The sequence below is a fragment of the Mus musculus genome, chromosome 3 (genome assembly GCF_000001635.26).
Source record: "Mus musculus strain C57BL/6J chromosome 3, GRCm38.p6 C57BL/6J".
Classification (NCBI taxonomy): domain Eukaryota; kingdom Metazoa; phylum Chordata; class Mammalia; order Rodentia; family Muridae; genus Mus; species Mus musculus.
The window spans coordinates 132816308-132832330 of NC_000069.6; the positions used below are offsets into that span (position 1 = coordinate 132816308).

The window sequence follows — 16023 nt, forward strand, 5'->3', positions numbered from 1 at the left end:
TTGGTAAGGCAGGCCTTTAATTCAAACACTTGTGAGTCAGAGACAAGTGGATCTCTTTGAGGTCAAGGACAGCCTGGTCTAAACAGCAAGTGCCAGGGCTATGTAGAGAGTCCCTGCCTCAAAAGAAAGAGAAAAAGAAAGAAAGGAAAGACAAGACAAGACATCAGAGACAGCTCTTGCTTTCTTGCTCTAACTCTGTCCTCTTTTCCCTTTACTCTCTCTCTCCATTTCCCCCCCCCCGCCCCCCCCTCTCTCCATGTGCTTATAGCCGGCCTCTGCTTGCTTGCTCGGTTTCTTTCTCCCTCTCCCTCTCCCTCTCCCTCTCTCTCTCCCTTTCTCTACTACCCTCTCAATTTCCCCTCCCCATGTCCTGAATAAACTCTATTCTATACTTTAAAAAAAAAAAAGACATCAGAGACTACAGCATACAAAAGCCAAGCAGAGCAGGGTTGCAGATGACATCTTCAGAGTCAGTAGAGAACGTAGCTGTTGCGCTGATGCAGAGCCTGACCCATCCAAGCCTTTCCAGAAGGTGTAAAAGAATTTTCCCCAGGAAAGTAGCAGTTACTAGGGGAAGACAGGCTGAGCTGTCCCAGCTTTACCAGTCAAACAAACCCCATGGTGCTAGGGCAGAATGAATAAGGAGACCAAGGAAAAGTCAAGGAAGAGCAATATTTGTTGGAAAATCAGGAGTGGAGTTAAAAGTATTCCCATTCAATTTCCTTTATGTCTCTATTAAAGGGACAAACTTTAAATATGTTGGGTTTTTGTTTGTTTTTTAATGTGGGCAACATGAGAATGTGAAGAATTTTAGACATAGTCTTTAAGTATCCAAAACTTGGTGGGCAAGATGGCTCAGTGGGTAAAGGTACTTTCTCCAAGTCTGACAAGGTGAGTCTAGTCTCTGAGATCTACATGGTGAGCAAAGGACTGCCACAGGTTGTTCTCTGACTTCCGTGTGTGTGTGTGTGTGTGTGTGTGTGTGTGTGTGTGTGTGTGTGTGTGTGTGGAATGTGTGTATGCCTTTTCAGCATTGTCTTGTCTGAACTGAGATAGGAAGGCCCCTCCACTTCGTGGTGCCACACCTAGATTATGTAAGTGGACAAAGGAAGCTGAGCATCTTGTATTAACAGCCGCTTCCAGCTCCTGTCACCTTGACATGATAGGCTATATACCTTTGCATTGTGAGTCAAATAAAATCCCTTCTTCGTTGCTTTTGTCAAGTTTTTTAAATCATAGCGAAAGCACAGAACTGGATGCTCACAGTCATCTATTGGATGGATCACAGGGCCCCCAATGGAGGAGCTAGAGAAAGTAATCAAGGAGCTAAAGGGATCTGCAACCCTATAGGTGGAACAACAATATGAACTAACCAGTACCCCCCGGAGCTCATGTCTCTAGCTGCATATGTAGCAGACGATGGCCTAGTCAGCCATCACTGGGAAGAGAGGCCCCTTTGTATTGCAAACTTTATCTGCCTCAGTACAGGGGAATGCCAGGGCCAAGAAGCAGGAGTGGGTGGGTAGGGGAGCAGGGCGGAGGGAGGGTTTAGCGAACTTTTGGGATAATATTTGAAATGTAAATGAAAATATCTAATAAATAAATAAATAAATAAATAAATAAATAAAATCATAGTGAAAGCAAAAGTAGCTAAGACAAGGTAGAATTATTCTACCCATCTCAAATGAGAGAAATTTGGATTCAGTTTACCTAATGTGCCTACCCAGAGCCCCACTCACAATACCTCTTATCACTCTGAAGTGCTGCCTTTAGCTCAGCTCCAGAGGCTTGTGAGTCTGAATGCTGCCATGTGCCCAGGCTTTAAAACTAGCTTATTCTGACTTTGTGCACAGCATAGCAGTTCATCCCAGTGCACGAAACCAAAACCTTAAGTACACTTTACCAGATTATGGTCCCATTTTCATTAAGTAGTCACCACCATTAAACAGTTTCTAATAGGTTTAAAAAAACTCTTTAAACTGCCAACTCCTTCCAAACATCCTAATCATATTAATCTGTGTCATTTATCTAATTTTGCCATAAGGTAAAACATATCTGTCAATACATAGATTATTTCTATTAAGACATCAATAATCTGTTATGTACAAACCAATAAATCTAAGTTCAAAATATGAAGGAAATACAGAAAAATGCATACTCACATGTAGTATAGGATCGGTAACTAATGAATCATCTTATTCTAAATTAGCATCATGTTTATTAGAAGTCATGTCCTAGTAATTTCCTTTTAAATCCCTTTTGCTGTATCATTATAGACAATAAAGATTAAACAAATTATATGCACAGCTACTAATGCCTCAGTCCAGTAACCAGTAACTTATTTGTGATAGTTTTAAATTGGGATAATAATAAATAATAATAAATTATAAATAATAATAAAATAATAATTTATTCTAATTGGATCTATCTTTAATGATGTTTCCCAGCAAAGGTCAAAGACAACTTCAGACACTTATTTGTACTGTTTTGTATTTTCCTCTGCTACCCAGACCTGCACAGCAGTATAGGTGCTTCCCTCATAGCCACTGAATTAAATGCATGTCATTTTGAAGCATTGAAATTCCAGTGCGTGTCTGTGTTTGCGCTGAATATCTTCTCCTCACTCTACTGCCCATTGCAGATCCATTCTCTGCCCTTCTTCACACTTCTTTCTAGCCCACAAAGAAAATGCCTGTGGCTTCTAAATCCTAGTTGTTTATCCAGTGAGAGGCTCTGAGAAGTTATGGGTTAAAGAGCATGAAGCCTTCTCTCCTGGAAGGCTTCTTGCCATGAATCTCTTATGAGCCCCTGGGTTCTTTGTCTCCAGGAATGGTAAATTTTCTTCTGCCAGCCTTGGTTAGCACTGCCAATGATATTTCCCCTATACACCCTCCCCCATTCCTCTGTAATTCTCTCTACCTCAGATTATGCTGAGGTCATGCTAGAACCCAAGCTGTCATAGGACACTATTTAAAATATGTGAATTTGTAAGCCTAGCTTTGATGTTATGCTGACTTTCTTACTGGCTGTGTTAATTTGGATAAGTATTTACCTCTTCAAGTCACCATTGTTAATTACAAAATGAATAAAACAGTTTCAACTTCAGCATTAATGTAAAGGTTTTTAACAAGATATGTAAAGTTCTCGAGGAACCTAATAATAGTGCTCACTACATTTATACATGAGTTTTGTAGAAGATCTGAAGTTTGAGTTTAGGAGCATAGCAACAAAACAAGTAGTAACTAGCCCAGCCCTGCCCAGCTTCAGAGCTCAGACAATGCACTGTGCTCAGCTGTAGACTGATAAGGCAACCATTCCCCCACAGATCAGTCTAAAGAAACAAGCACGGTCATTGGATGATAAAGGAGTCAACTAAAGACAGAATGACAATCTTATGTGTGTATGTATGGTCCTCAATACCAGAGTACAAAACAATGTAAAGAAATAAACAGTGGAATTAAATTATACCCTAGACCAAGTGGACTTAAGATTTCTGCAGAACAATTCATCAAACAGCTGACCAATATACATTCCTCTTAACCCGACATAGAACATTCTCCAACATAGAGTATGTAGTAAGCAACAAATTATTCTCAACAAAATTTTTAAAACTGGAATATCACATATTTTTGTTAGCAGTTCAAAAAAATAAAAATCAATACTAGAAAAAAGTTTTATAAACCACAAATGCCTGTGAGTTAACTTATTTTTGAATAACCAATGGATTAATGATGTTAAGAAAGTTTTAAATTTGTGAAATAAATGAACGTGGAAATACAATATACCAAAGCATATAGGACTAAGTGTACTTCACTGAATTGATGCAAGAATGATTGAGTGTATGCAAATCAACAAATATGACAAGAGCACACAACGGCCGAACCATATGATCACCTCACTGCCACTGCAAAGGGAGCATTTGACAACAGGCAGCATTCTTATGTGTAATAGAGCTGCTAAGCAAACCAGGTATAAAGATAAGAAAGACTATAAGGAGGCAGCTAGCAGCATATTGAGCAGTACACATCTGAAGACTACGTTGCCCACATTTATTCAACCTTATGTTGGAAGTGTCAAAATCACAAAAGAAAGAAGCCAAATTATTACTGCTTGACATTGACGTGATTTGTACAGAGAACACCCAGGCTATAAAAGAAAGTACGACAACTATTGAAATCATCAGTTACAGACACAAAATCAGTAGTAATGCTGTTTGTCAATAGCAAATAATATGAAATAGAAATCAAGCATGCAATCTATTATAGCCAAAGAAATTAAATCAGGGCTGGGGAGATACTCCAGTTGGTAATTGCTGCTAAAGCCTGAGGGCCTGAGTTCAATCCCCCACAGATCAGATGGGAAGGAAGCTGGATACAGTGGTGTTCTCTACGCCCAGCTCTGGTGATTCCGAGGTGGGAGAGTCTCTGCTTCTGGCTTACCAGACATTCTAGCTAAATTAGTTCTCCAGGTTCAGAGAAAGACCATGTCTCAAAAGATAAGTCAGAGGTGTCTGAGAAAGAAACCCTCTGTCAAATCTGCCCTCCATACACATATTCACACATGTGCACATCAAAAAACATGAAATCAATATGCCAAGGAAACACACCCCTGTTCGTTATGATCAATAGAAACTGCCTCAATGTCCACCAGCTGATGAATGGGTAAACCATATGTGCTAAATACCTACAGTAGATTTAGCCACAAGAACAATGAAATCCTGCCATTGCTGACAGTGTGGTTAAACTGGAGTTTATTATGTTAGGTGTGATGTGCTAGGCATAGAATGCCAAATATTGTAATCGCCCTCAGATTGGAATCTTAAAAACCTTGGACTGTGTGAAGTAGAATGTATAATAGTGGTTGCCAGAAGTTGAAGTGAACATACCGACAGTTACACATCAAGGTGAAGTGTGCTGTGAATGTAGATAGCATTCCAAACACTAGAAGAAACGATTTGAAGATTTTTTTATCATAAAGAGATAATAAATGTGTAATGAAATAGATATTATAATCAGATCTAAACACTACACAATCTTTACAAATGTTTACAAATGTTGAAACACTGTTCATTAATATATTCATGCTTTGTTTTTATATATGGATTAAAACTCATTTAAAATATTTACTTTGGAAAACAATGACAAGGAATTAATGATTTGAGAAATGGTGAAAACTGCACATTGCAACTACAAAGTACTGCTGAAATGAATGATGGTCTGAGTAAGTAGAAGGATGTCTAGTGTTCATGGACTGGAAGATCTAGTATTGTTTTGACAAAAAGGCTAGGACAATGATGTCATGATTCTTATGGCATGTTTTGTAGAAGTAGGAAAAAAAGCATCCTATAATTCATATGAAATGTTTAAATACCAAAATAGCCAAAAGCAATCTAGAAACATCAGAGTCAGAAGATGCACATTTCCTAGTTTCAGAACATCCTGGCAGCCTTCAGAAATCAGAGCAGTGTGAAGCGGACCCTCCATACAGAAGGAACATAGGTCACTGAACTGAATTTAACAAGTAGCACAATAGTTTTTAAATACTCCAAGGAAGAATAAGAGAGCCACAAGCATGGAATATGGCAGCATCAAAACTACCCATCTGACATACAAACTAGGACTCATGTCTTGTAATATAAATATGGAAGTATAGATATTACTATAACTGGTTTTCAATCTGTGGGTTACAATAGTGGTTTGACAAACCTATTTTTCCAAAAGTATTTGTATTACTATTTATAAGAGTAGCAAAATTATAGCCATGAAGTATCAGTGAAAAAAATTTTATGGTTGGGGTCATCACGATACAAGAAGCTCTATTACAGCGTCACAGCATTAGGAAGGTTGAGAACCACTGCTAAGTGATAATCAAATGTATTCAGTAAAGACTGCATCTATATTGGTCAAAATTATAAGATTAGGAAGATCTGTCTACCAATAGGGTTAAGGTCTACTGAGGTATAATATTATATTTAAAATGAAATTCACAGGGAAGTCTCACTTTTGTGTCACTGAAATGATAATATTTTCCAAAATTCACAAGAAAAACTATTTTCTTTTTTTTTTTTTTATTAGGTATTTAGCTCATTTACATTTCCAATGCTATACCAAAAGTCCCCCTTACCCACCCACCCCCACTCCCCTACCCTCCCACTCCCCCCCTTTGGCCCTGGCGTTCCCCTGTACCGGGGCACACAAAGTCTGCGTGTCCAATGGGCCTCTCTTTCCAGTGATGGCCGACTAGGCCATCTTTTGATACATATGCAGCTAGAGTCAAGAGCTCAGGGGTACTGGTTAGTTCATAATGTTGTTCCACCTATAGGGTTGAAGATCCCTTTAGCTCCTTGGGTACTTTCTCTAGCTCCTCCATTGGGAGCCCTGTGATCCATCCATTAGCTGACTGTGAGCATCCACTTCTGTGTTTGCTAGGCCCCGGCATAGTCTCACAAGAGACAGCTACATCTGGGTCCTTTCAGTAAAATCTTGCTAGTGTATGCAATGGTGTCAGCATTTGGAAGCTGATTATGGGGTGGATCCCTGGATATGGCAGTCTCTACATGGTCCATCCTTTCATCTCAGCTCCATACTTTGTTTCTGTAACTCCTTCCATGGGTGTTTTGTTCCCACTTCTAAGGAGGGGCATAGTGTCCACACTTCAGTCTTCATTTTTCTTGAGTTTCATGTGTTTAGGAAATTGTATCTTATATCGTGGGTATCCTAGGTTTTGGGCTAGTATCCACTTATCAGTGAGTACATATTGTGTGAGTTCCTTTGTGATTGTGTTACCTCACTCAGGATGATGCTCTCCAGGTCCATCCATTTGGCTAGGAATTTCATAAATTCATTCTTTTTAATAGCTGAGTAGTACTCCATTGTGTAGATGTACCACATTTTCTGTATCCATTCCTCTGTTGAGGGGCATCTGGGTTCTTTCCAGTTTCTGGCTATTATAAATAAGGCTGCTATGAACATAGTGGAGCATGTGTCCTTCTTACCAGTTGGGGCTTCTTCTGGATATATGCCCAGGAGAGGTATTGCTGGATCCTCCGGTAGTACTATGTCCAATTTTCTGAGGAACCGCCAGACTGATTTCCAGAGTGGTTGTACAAGCCTGCAATCCCACCAACAATGGAGGAGTGTTCCTCTTTCTCCACATCCTCGCCAGCATCTGCTGTCACCTGAATTTTTGATCTTAGCCATTCTCACTGGTGTGAGGTGGAATCTCAGGGTTGTTTTGATTTGCATTTCCCTGATGATTAAGGATGTTGAACATTTTTTCAGGTGCTTCTCTGCCATTCGGTATTCCTCAGGTGAGAATTCTTTGTTCAGTTCTGAGCCCCATTTTTTAAGGGGGTTATTTGATTTTTCTGAGGTCCACCTTCTTGAGTTCTTTATATATGTTGGATATTAGTCCCCTATCTGATTTAGGATAGGTAAAGATCCTTTCCCAGTCTGTTGGTGGTCTTTTTGTCTTATAGACAGTGTCTTTTGCCTTGCAGAAACTTTGGAGTTTCATTAGGTCCCATTTGTCAATTCTCGATCTTACAGCACAAGCCATTGCTGTTCTGTTCAGGAATTTTTCCCCTGTGCCCATATCTTCAAGGCTTTTCCCCACTTTCTCCTCTATAAGTTTCAGTGTCTCTGGTTTTATGTGAAGTTCCTTGATCCACTTAGATTTGACCTTAGTACAAGGAGATAAGTATGGATCGATTCGCATTCTTCTACATGATAACAACCAGTTGTGCCAGCACCAATTGTTGAAAATGCTGTCTTTCTTCCACTGGATGGTTTTGGCTCCCTTGTCGAAGATCAAGTGACCATAGGTGTGTGGGTTCATTTCTGGGTCTTCAATTCTATTCCATTGGTCCACTTGTCTGTCTCTATACCAGTACCATGCAGTTTTTATCACAATTGCTCTGTAGTAAAGCTTTAGGTCAGGCATGGTGATTCCACCAGAGGTTCTTTTATCCTTGAGAAGAGTTTTTGCTATCCTCGGTTTTTTGTTATTCCAGATGAATTTGCAAATTGCTCCTTCTAATTCGTTGAAGAATTGAGTTGGAATTTTAATGGGGATTGCATTGAATCTGTAGATTGCTTTTGGCAAGATAGCCATTTTTACAATGTTGGTCCTGCCAATCCATGAGCATGGGAGATCTTTCCATCTTCTGAGATCTTCTTTAATTTCTTTCTTCAGGGACTTGAAGTTTTTATCATACAGATCTTTCACTTCCTTCGTTAGAGTCACGCCGAGATATTTTATATTATTTGTGGCTATTGAGAAGGGTGTTGTTTCCCTAATTTCTTTCTCAGCCTGTTTATTCTTTGTGTAGAGAAAGGCCATTGACTTGTTTGAGTTAATTTTATATCCAGCTACTTCACCGAAGCTGTTTATCAGGTTTAGGAGTTCTCTGTTGGAATTTTTAGGGTCACTTATATATACTATCATATCATCTGCAAAAAGTGATATTTTGACTTCCTCTTTTCCAATTTGTATCCCCTTGATCTCCTTTTGTTGTCGAATTGCTCTGGCTAATACTTCAAGTACTATGTTGAAAAGGTAGGGAGAAAGTGGGCAGCCTTGTCTAGTCCCTGATTTTAGTGGGATTGCTTCCAGCTTCTCTCCATTTACTTTGATGTTGGCTACTGGTTTGCTGTAGATTGCTTTTATCATGTTTAGGTATTGGCCTTGAATTCCTGATCTTTCCAGAACTTTTATCATGAATGGGTGTTGGATCTTGTCAAATGCTTTTTCTGCATCTAACGAGATGATCATGTGGTTTTTGTCTTTGAGTTTGTTTATATAATGGATTACATTGATGGATTTTCGTATATTAAACCATCCCTGCATCCCTGGAATAAAACCTACTTGGTCAGGATGGATGATTGCTTTAATGTGTTCTTGGATTCGGTTAGCGAGAATTTTATTAAGAATTTTTGCATCGATGTTCATAAGAGAAATTGGTCTGAAGTTCTCTATCTTTGTTGGATCTTTCTGTGGTTTAGGTATCAGAGTAATAGTGGCTTCATAAAATGAGTTGGGTAGAATACCTTCTACTTCTATCTTGTGAAAAAGTTTGTGCAGAACTGGAGTTAGATCTTCTTTGAAGGTCTGATAGAACTCTGCACTAAACCCGTCTGGTCCTGGGCTTTTTTTGGCTGGGAGACTATTAATAACTGCTTCTATTTCTTTAGGGGATATGGGACTGTTTAGAAGGTCAATTTGATCCTGATTCAACTTTGGTACCTGGTATCTGTCCAGAAATTTGTCCATTTCGTCCAGGTTTTCCAGTTTTGTTGAGTATAGCCTTTTGTAGAAGGATCTGATGGTGTTTTGGATTTCTTCAGGATCTGTTGTTATGTCTCCCTTTTCATTTCTGATTTTGTTAATTAGGATTTTGTCCCTGTGCCCTTTAGTGAGTCTAGCTAAGGGTTTATCTATCTTGTTGATTTTCTCAAAGAACCAACTCCTCGTTTGGTTAATTCTTTGAATAGTTCTTCTTGTTTCCACTTGGTTGATTTCACCCCTGAGTTTGATTATTTCCTGCCGTCTACTCCTCTTGGGTGAATTTGCTTCCTTTTTTTCTAGAGCTTTTAGATGTGTTGTCAAGCTGCTAGTATGTGCTCTCTCCCGTTTTTTCTTGAAGGCACTCATAGCTATGAGTTTCCCTCTTAGAAATGCTTTCATTGTGTCCCAAAGGTTTGGGTACGTTGTGGCTTCATTTTCATTAAACTCTAAAAAGTCTTTAATTTCTTTCTTTATTCCTTCCTTGACCAAGGTATCATTGAGAAGAGTGTTGTTCAGTTTCCATGTGAATGTTGGCTTTCTGTTATTTATTTTGTTATTGAAGATCAGCCTTAGTGCATGGTGATCTGATAGGATACATGGGACAATTTCAATATTTTTGAATCTGTTGAGGCCTGATTTGTGACCTATTATGTGGTCAATTTTGGAGAAGGTACCATGAGGTGCTGAGAAGAAGGTATATCCTTTTGTTTTAGGATAAAATGTTCTGTAGATATCTGTCAGATCCATTTGTTTCATCACTTCTGTTAGTTTCAGTGTGTCCCTGTTTAGTTTCTGTTTCCATGATCTGTCCATTGGTGAAAGTGGTGTGTTGAAGTCTCCCACTATTATTGTGTGAGGCGCAATGTGTGCTTTGAGCTTTACTAAAGTTTCTTTAGTGAATGTGGCTGCTCTTGTATTTGGAGCATAGATATTCAGAATTGAGAGTTCCTCTTGGAGGATTTTACCTTTGATGAGAATGAAGTGTCCCTCCTTGTCTTTTTTGATGACTTTGGGTTGGAAGTCAATCTTATCAGATATTAGGATGGCTACTCCTGCTTGTTTCTTCATACCATTTGCTTGGAAAATTGTTTTCCAGCCTTTCATTCTGAGGTAGTGTCTATCTTTTTCTCTGAGATGAGTTTCCTGTAAGCAGCAAAATGTTGGGTCTTGTTTGTGTAGCCAGTTTGTTAGTCTATGTCTTTTTATTGGCGAGTTGAGACCATTGATGTTAAGAGATATTAAGGAAAAGTAATTGTTGCTTCCTGTTATTTTAGTTGTTAAAGGTGGCATTCTGTTCTTGTGGCTGTCTTCTTTTAGGTTTGTTGAGGGATTACCTTCTTGTTTTTTCTAGGGCGTTGTTCCCGTTCTTGTATTGGTTTTTTTCTGTTATTATCCTTTGAAGGGCTGGATTCGTGGAGAGATAATGCGTGAATTTGGTTTTGTCGTGGAATACTTTGGTTTCTCCCTCTATGATAATTGAGAGTTTGGCTGGGTATAGTAGCCTGGGCTGCAGTTTGTGTTCTCTTAGTGTCTGTATAACATCTGTCCAGGCTCTTCTGGCTTTCATAGTCTCTAGTGAAAAATCTGGTGTAATTCTGATAGGCTTGCCTTTATATGTTACTTGACCTTTTTCCCTTACTGCTTTTAGTATTCTATCTTTATTTAGTGCATTTGATGTTCTGATTATTATGTGTCGGGAGGAATTTCTTTTCTGGTCCAGTCTATTTGGAGTTCTGTAGGCTTCTTGTATGTTCATATGCATCTCATTCTTTAGATTTGGGAAGTTTTCTTCAATAATTTTGTTGAAGATGTTTGCTGGACCTTTGAGTTGAAAATCTTCATTCTCATCCACTCCTATTATCCGTACGTTTGGTCTTCTTATTGTGTACTGGATTTCCTGGATATTTTGAGTTAGGATCTTTTTGCATTTTCCATTTTCTTTGATTGTTGTGCCGATGTTCTCTATGGAATCTTCTGCACCTGAGATTCTCTCTTCCATCTCTTGTATTCTGTTGCTGATGCTCAAATCTATGGTTCCAGATTTCTTTCCTAGGGTTTCTATCTCTAGTGTTGCCTCGCTTTGAGTTTTCTTTATTGTGTCTACTTCCCTTTTTAGGTCTAGTATGGTTTTGTTCATTTCCATCACCTGTTTGTATGTTTTTTCCTCTTTTTCTGTAAGGACTTCTACCTGTTTGATTGTGTTTTCCTGTTTTTCTTTAAGGACTTGTAACTCTTTAGCAGTGTTCTCCTGTATTTCTTTAAGTGATTTATTAAAGTCTTTCTTGATGTCCTCTACCATCATCATGAGATATGCTTTTAAATCTAGGTCTAGGTTCTCAGGTGTGTTGGGGTTCCCTGGACTGGGCGAAGTGGGTGTGCTGGGTTCTGGTGATGGTGAGTGGTCTTGGTTCCTGTTAGTAAGATTCCTCCGTTTACCTTTCGCCATCTGGTAATCTCTGGAGTTAGTAGTTATAGTTGACTCTGTTTAGAGATTGTTCTTCTGGTGATTCTGTTACCGTCTATCAGCAGACCTGGGAGACAGATTCTCTCCTCTGAGTTTCAGTGCTCAGAGCACTCTCTGCTGGCAAGCTCTCTTACAGGGAAGGTGCGCAGATATCTTGTATTTGGACCTCCTCCTGGCCGAAGAAGAAGGCCCAAAACAGGACCTTTCTCAGACACTGTGTTGCTTTGGCAGTTCCCAGGTGGTACAGACTCTCACCTAAGCAGACTAAATTCCTAAGTTCCTTGGAGTCCCGGGACCAAGATGGCGACCGCTGCTGCTGTGGCTTAGGCCGCCTCCCCAGCCGGGTGGGCACCTGTCCTCCGGTCCGGAAGGTGGCCGGCTGTCCCCGGCCCACACAGGGTGCTGCCTCAGCGCCTCTGTGCTTCTGCCTGTTCCAGAAGCTGTCAGGTTCTCTGGCGCACCCTCTCACCTGTTCAGACTAATTTCCTAAGTTCGGCGGGTCCCGGACCAAGATGGCGACCGCTGCTGCTGTGGCTTAGGTCGCCTCCCCAGCCGGGCGGGCACCTGTCCTCCGGTCCGGAAGGTGGCCGGCTGTCCCCGGCCCACACAGGGTGCTGCCTCAGCCCCTCTGTGCTTCTGCCTGTTCCAGAGGCTGTCAGGTTCTCTGGCGCACCCTCTCACCTGTTCAGACTAATTTCCTAAGTTCGGCGGGTCCCGGAGCAAGATGGCGACCGCTGCTGCTGTGGCTTAGGCCGCCTCCCCAGCCGGGCGGGCACCTGTCCTCCGGTCCGGATGGTGGCTGGCTGTCCCCGGCCCACAAAGGGTGCTGCCTCAGCGCCTCTGTGCTTCTGCCTGTTCCAGAAGCTGTCAGGTTCTCTGGCGCACCCTCTCACCTGTTCAGACTAATTTCCTAAGTTCGGCGGGTCTCGGACCAAGATGGCGACCGCTGCTCGATATCAACTTTCTTCCGAAAAACTATTTTCAATTGATAAACAGCAGTCCCAATTCCCTGGACATAAAGAAAGCCTGATTCGTGTACACACACACAAACACATGTGCACACACATAAACACGCATATACTCACAAAGACACACACACACAATAAAAAGTGAAATAAAATTTTATTTGTTTTAGAAAGCATAAAGATATCTCCTGCAAAGCTCAAAGTGTTGAATTAGTCCCAGATTAGTGTAATCTGATACAGAGCCTACTTAACACAGTCTGCCACCTGTGTTATGCTGTGACTGACCAAATATTTTAAAAGAAAGGAATTACATTACTTTAGACACCAACCAAATACTTCTAAAAGGAAGTCTGTTTTCAGTACCCACAACAACCGTTCACTCACTAGTCCACTCTCAACTAAAGTCTCATAGATCTCTTGACAGGCCCTGTAGTGAATCCATCTCTCCTAGAGGAAACTGTGGCTAGTGAAGCTTCCAGGAGCCGTGCTGGGAGATGGAACTCTAGAGACAGTAGTGAGTCTCAGGCTGGATAGCTGGCCAGAAGATTAAATCTCAATGAGGATTCTATCCAACTTAATATATCCTTATGAAAATGTGGAAACATAGGAAAAATAAGAAAAAATATCACTGTTTAGCCATGAGCAAAATTATCCTACTTGAAGAAGATGTCTGAACACAGTCCAAGGATGGAGTCATGTGAGAATTTTAAATGCTTGTGAGAAAACTCCAAGAAAACAAGACAGAGTCTTGTGACCTCAGTTACTTCAGAACACAGTGAATTGTCCTTGGAGGGTCTTTCCGTGCTCCTCACGGTATAGCAGAAAGGAGTGAGTTTACTTCAGCGATTACACATATGCTTCTATGGGAAAATGTTTGCTATGTGCAACGTGTCTTTGCAGTTGTACACTTTACTCATGTGACTCTTCTTTACCCTCAGAGTAAATTGTCTGATGCTCTGAATAAAGTTGGTTATTGTATAAGACTTTAGTCTACCCCATTCTTAGGCCTCTGATCTCCAAGGCTCACGCTGGCTTCTAAAGTAGTACACAGGGAAAACCAGATGATTGTACTCCATCCATTATAACAAAATATTGAGTAGAAGGGCTTTAAAAATAAAGAGTTTTCACCAGGTGGTAGGGGCTCATGCCTTAATCAAAGGACTTGGGAGGCAGAAGCAAACAGATTTTTTTGTGAGTTTGAGGCCAGCCTGGTCTACACAGAACAGCCAGGGTGATACAGACAGAAACACACACACACACACACACACACACACACACACACGGAGAGAGAGAGAAAGAGAGAGAGAGAGAGAGAGATTGAAATTGATTTACTTTCTCAGTTCTGGTTTGGCTCGCCAAATTAAACAGTTCCCAAGAGTCTGTGGATTCAGTGTCTAGTGGGGACCTGCTTACTGGCTCATAGATAGCCATCTTTTCACTATGTCTTCCCATGGCAAAGAGGTAAGGAAACTCTCCAGAGACTGTTTTATAAGGGCACCAAGGCTAGGGATATAACTTAGTGGCAGACCCCTTGCCAAGTGTGGATGAGGCCCTGTGTTCAATGTCTAGGATGGGGTTGGGGGAGGTGAAGGATGGGTGGGTATGTGAGCAGACAGACCGTTCATTTATAAGGGTTCTACCCTCAGACTCCTATCACCTACCCTAAGCCTGTCCTCATAATGTTATCACTATGGCTATCGAAATGTGAATTTAATAAGAACAATAGAGGCCCAGGCCATTGCACTCTTCTCTTATTAGTACTGTCTTCCTCCTTTGCACAAACTCTTCCTACTAGTCTTGAGGACATTTTGCTACTACACCTGCGTGCTCAAAAGAATAAATGATTCCTAAAACACTTAAAGCCAATTGAGCATACAGATTGTCTCTATAGAAACCACTGCAATTCAAGATAATAGCTACTTAATTCTTCAAATTCATATATTTTATCGTAATTTCTATGCGGTCTTTTATATTTTTAGAAACTGGAGTACATGTCTTTATCATTGCTTTCAACCCTGTAGATAGAGAATGGGCAGCATCCTTTGTTGGCTGCAGGTGCTTCCTTGCCACTTTGTCAGCCTGTTTGCCCTTACTGTGGCCAGCCTTGGACTCCTCCTGTCTCCCCATGCTGTTCCTGCCACGGAACATTTCAGTCTGTGGGTTTGTATCATATGAGAAGGAAGGTTTTAATACTGCAGCTTGGACACTGTAGTGTTGAACACCGCGTAAACGTTAACCTAACAGTGAAAACTCTTCTCTGGCTGACTGAGTGGTGAACAGTGCTCACTTTGATAGACCTATGAACTGAAAACCGCCCTGTCCTATTCAGGAGCCACTTATCCTCAGAGCTTTTCCATCCTCAAAGCCCTATCGAGTAACACGTCATCACCTCCTTATAGGAATGCAGTAGAGGAGACCAGGGCCCACCAGTCGAGAGTTCAACCATTTACTTACCATGTTTACTAGAAGCATTCTCTTTAAGGTATGGTCAGCTCTAGAGCCAGCTCATATCTGTTTTCCATAACAAATGTCAACCCATCCTCTGGGCACTTCCTTGCTTGCCCGGCTAAGAAGAAAAGTTATCTTGTCCCAGTATGTTATTCTACCTGCCCGCCCTGCCTCGCACCACGTAATTACTCCTCCCCACAGGGATGTGTGCGGCTCAACAAGCACAGGGGCCCTCTCGCCTGACCTGCGGAGGTTGGAATTTGGCTGTGCTCCATCACAGCCCTAAATGTTTTGAATCTGAGTTTTTACCATACACATTCTATGCATAGTCCACACCATGCGATAGGGCCAGGGCTGGCACACAGTGTGGGTTTACCGTTGTCAGTTGTCTAGTATAAACAAAAGATGAAAAATGATTATTGCTGAAATTCACTTCCCAAATATACAGATCAAAGGGAAATAGACCAGAAGACTCCTTGGGCCTCCTGACACACAGTGTTATTAGATGATGGAATTTTATCAGAAATGCTATTCTCTAACACGAGCCAGTGTGCATTTTCTTAGATATAAGAACTATTTCAAATAACTCGGCTATCATATTTGCTTTTTAAATTTTTGCTCTACAGAGAACACTGGTGGGACTTAAATTTTTAAGATGTGGTATTTAATTTAATGTAATATTTAGTATACAAAAATGTTTACATGTATGCTCTCTCTGAGAGAACTACAGTTATCCTATGATTGGCAAAAGGGTATTTATGACCTAGTAAGTACTAAGGCTCACTGGCTATGGGCCTAGATCATGGGTGCATCCAGGTGTCTACCAAGTACAGGCTTCTATCTCATTTGTCTGCTTCTTAA

At 40.8% G+C, this 16023-nt stretch overlaps 1 protein-coding gene across 4 annotated transcripts in view; it reads left to right on the forward strand.

Moving 5' to 3' along the window:
* Tbck (TBC1 domain containing kinase) overlaps positions 1-16023 on the forward strand; it is a 157576-nt gene that overhangs the window by 132195 nt on the left and 9358 nt on the right. The window lies entirely within an intron of this gene.